Source organism: Dipteris shenzhenensis, chromosome 21, assembly GCF_047967505.1.
Source record: "Dipteris shenzhenensis isolate YYH24624 ecotype China chromosome 21, Dip_SZ_1.0, whole genome shotgun sequence".
NCBI classification, from domain to species: Eukaryota; Viridiplantae; Streptophyta; class Polypodiopsida; order Gleicheniales; family Dipteridaceae; genus Dipteris; species Dipteris shenzhenensis.
Genome location: NC_141616.1, coordinates 52,056,314 through 52,060,819, shown reverse-complemented (window position 1 = coordinate 52,060,819; position 4,506 = coordinate 52,056,314).

The window sequence follows — 4,506 nt, the reverse complement described above, 5'->3', positions numbered from 1 at the left end:
GAAACATTCCTCATAATCACTCTCAATGTAATAATACTATACATATATAATTACTTATTAAACACTTTTATATCATATGGCAATATCTTTCTATTGTTTTTATAGCATAAATAATAAGATATTTATGGACATCTTTCTAAAGAAGTTTAAATTACTATAAATAAGTATTAACTTGGGCTTATATATCACTCTCATAAAATACATGTAATGTTTAATACTATATATGCAATATTCTATAAAATATAACCCCATAGATGTGCTCAAATGGAGTTTTTCGATCAATTTGAGTGGTTGAATGACTATATTTGGACATTGGATGTGAAAGTTATGTCACTTTTAAAAGTGCTGTCCAAGGTAGTTTCGCTAGCGAAACTACCTTGGAAGACCTACTTCAAAGGGGTTTCACTGGCAAAACTAGCTTGATGGTTTGCTTCAATCAATTTTCTTTGGAAAAGCCCTTTAATGAAGATAGGTTGAGAGAGGTTTTTCAATGTCACCTCCTATTAGGTAAAAGTTGTAAGAAGGATCATAAGGGAATTTTCATAAAGAAGTCTATTGTGCATGTGGGTTTCTTCAAAACCATCCCATTATGTTCTCACCATTCCCAAAGATTCACGTGAATATTTGTGTATAAAATAGGCATTGATTTAATACTTGGCATATTTCTAAGTGAAACTATGTTTTCTTCTGATCCATTTTTGCCATATTTTTGCATAGTTGGAAGCTTTTTTTTTCCTTCGCTCGAACACTCGAAAGATTTCGCTGAAAAAATGCTCGTCCCCCTCAAGAAGCAGGAACAGATAATATTAAATGACTCCAAAATTTATGTTAGAGATTGGTGGGCAGGGAGGATAGATACACCCACTAAGGAAAGATTTAGAATAATAAGAAGAAAGAGAATGCAGGAGGAGATCCCCCTTCTTGAAAGAGTAAATGGCTCTTACTTTGTAACTATAGAAGAGAATATAGAGTTCATTCAGCAACATTTTTAGAATTTATTGTCTACTGCAGTCTCACCAAATGAGGACATCTAGAGAGCTAGACAGTTATGCCAAATTATAAAAGAGGAAGCTGTCAAAAATAGCTTGATCTACCCTATTTGGAGAGACCTTTTACATTAGAGGAGTTGAAGGAAGCAATGTCAGTTATGGTAGATGGTAAGACACCTAGTGAGGATGGGCTCCCTATTGAGTTTTATAAGTCTTTATGGGAAATAGTTGGCCCTTATCTTTTACTGCTCTGGCAAGAAAGTTTGGTGAAAGGTTCTCTCCCCCTACATATCAATGGTGGGGGAATTATTAAACTGATCCCAAAAGAGGGCCCCAAGGATGAACTTAAGAGCTGGAGACCTGCAAAAGTGCAATTACAAGACAATTGTAAAAGCTCTTGCCCTTAGGGTACAAGGAAAGATGAAAGAGTGGATTTTCTCTGAGCAAAAGGGGTTTATTAAAGGACGTCGCCTTCTTGAAGCCATAATTAACTCTAGGAAGGGTGTGAGTATGCTAGAGAAACTAGACAAGATATATGCTTTCTTAAAGTAGACTTTAACAAGGCTTATGATAGATTGGAATGGGATTTCATAATCTAATTTTTACAAGACATGGGTCTGGGTCCTTCCTTTGTGTCAAATGTCAAGGTTCTTCTCACTAATGCCTCAGCCAAAGTTAATGTCAATGGGAAGATGACTAATCCCTTTTTTCTGAAAAGATCAATCAGACAAGGGTGCCCCTTGGCTCCTCTTTTGTTTGCTATAGCAGCAGATGCCCATGGTTGGCTCCTTAGAAGCCAAATCCAAGAGGGAAGTCTCCAAGGTATTGAACTTTTGAACGGTAAACAATTGGTCTGTCAACAATTTGCAGATGACACTACACTAACCCCTAGAAATACTGAGATAAGGATGTCAGTTGTGTGATGGATTGCCTTGATGTTTTTTGTAAAGCTTCAAGATCTTCAATCAACCATTCTAAAACAGGGTATGATAGTCTCAGTGGTGGCAAGCATCAAGGGATTCTTCAGTAGTTGGGATGTCTCACAATACAAAAGGGCACAATCTTTAGACTTTTGGGCATTCCAATGGGTTTTATATCACAATGAAGCAAAGGTGGGATTGGATAGATTTCAAAAAAAAATGGAAAAATGGAGAAGCTTCCAAGCAAACCTGGCTGGAAGGAGATTGGTTATTAATCGTTGTCTTTACCCCATAGCTATTTTTTATCTTTCTTGTTGGGCTCCTTCCAAAACATGTCTTGACGGATTTATCAGATTGTGCAGATCATTTTTATGGGGAGGAAACAACAAGATTTCTAAAGTAAGGTGGAGTTACTATATCAAACCCAAGGAAGAAGGGGGGCTAGGTGTAATAGATATTTCAGCTTCTACCAAAAAACTATCTGCTACTTGGATTATTAAAGCTCTGTTACATCCAAATGATGAATGGGCTTGGTTATTAATGAGAAATATGAGACACATCAAACCCTCCTGCAGGGCTCCCAAATGGAGAAATTATCCTATTACATTAGCTATTTTCAACCCTAAAGACTCCAAGACCAAGGGAGGCCCTCTATGGACATGTCTATTTGGGGTGCCTTTGAAGATATTAAAGCCTTTCTATAATTCTCTGGTAAAGGACCTTCATGGCCATTGACTTAGTTTGTGTGTCAACAATATTCAGAAGCTGCATATTGATAAATGAACATTTCACTGTGGCAGTTGGTCTTTCTAAGAAGGGGATTCAATCTTAGGGACAGTTGTGGAACAAAGAACTCTTCAAATGGAAGACATGGCAGAAAATTAGAAGGGAAATTTTCCTCACCAATCAAAATTAGGGAAGTCATGGGGAGGTTGGACTTATGGAAGGGAGAAATTATTTGAAAAGGAGGCTCTGTCTTGTGCTTGCATAAAGAATTCAATTGGGTAGGATGCTCCTCCTTACTTCCAATGCCAACTCCTACTATTGACATGGATGATCTCTTTAGAACCCTCAATATCAGATGGAATTTGAAAGATGATAGAGCTATGTGTGGTTTGCCAGGTTCCACAGAATATGGGTTAAAAATGTTCCTGAGAAAATGTCATGCCTTACTTGGCTTATTCTTCATAAAGTAGTTTGGACTAATCCTAGAGGACTAAGAATAGGAAAGGGAGATGGCAAGTGTCTAGACTCTATGGAGGATGTTTTTCACTTATTTGTTGCTTGCCCTCATGCCAGAATAGTTTGGAAATTTATTTAGATTGAGTGCGAAGAACCTATGAATTGGAAAGCTATTCTACTAGGTGATGCTTGCAAAGTAAGGCATGAGGCTTGGTTCCAAATAAGAGCTCATGCTCTTTGGTTCATATGGATCTCTAGAAATAATTTTTAGTTTAATCATAAAGATTTTTGTACTGATGCTCTGTTTGCTTCATGGTCGGACAGGAGAAAAGATGTCTTGGCTTCTTTATTAGTGCCTCCAATCTTGAACACTCAAGATTGAATGTAGATATATCAAGACAAGAGGATGCGTCAATTTTATGAGCAAAAACCTATGAGCAGGTTTATCCGAGCGTGTTTTTCAAGAGATTTTTAAAAATGTTTTTCTTTAGGAAACATGGTTTTTACACTTTTATTTTCACTAGAACTAGATCCCTTTATCATAAAAATATACAGACTAGTCACTCATTCATTTTTACACAACATAATTTTCTTATTTAGAGACATCCCTTTGTACCCCTGTTATTACCTTAAAAAAGTGTTGATTCCTTTAAGAAACATTCCTCATAATCACTCTTAATGTAATAATACTATGCATATATAATTACTTATTAACACATTTATATCATATGGCAATATCTTTTTAGAGTTTTTATAGCATATTTATGGACATGTTTCTAAAGAAGTTTAAATTACTATAAATAAGTATTAACTTAGGCTTATATATCACTCTCATAAAATACATGTAATATTTAATTCTATATATGAAATATTTTCCAAAATATAACTCCATAGATGTGCTCAAATGGGGTGTTCTGATCAATTTGAGTGGTTGAATGACTATATTTGGACATTGGATATGAAAGTTATGTCACTTTTAAAAGTGCTGTCCAAGGTAGTTTCGCCAGCGAAACTACCTTGGGAGACTTGCTTCAAAGGGGTTTCGCTGGCGAAACTACCTGGATGGCTTGCTTCAATGAGTTTTCTTTGAAGAAACTCTTTCATGAAGATAGGTTGAGAGAGGGTTTTCAATGTCACCCCCTATTAAGTAAAAGTTGTAAGAAGGATCATAAGGGAATTTTCATAGAGAAGTCTACTCTACATGTGGGTTTCTTCAAAAGCCATCCCATTATGCTCTCACCATTCCTACAGATTCACCTAAAGATTTTTGTATAAAATAGGCATTGCTATAATACTTTGCATATTTCTAAGTGAAACTATGTTTTCTTCTGATCGATTTTTGCCATATTTATGCATAGTTGGAAGCTTTTTTTTTCCTTCGCTCGGACACTCGGAAGATTTCGCTCAGAAAATGC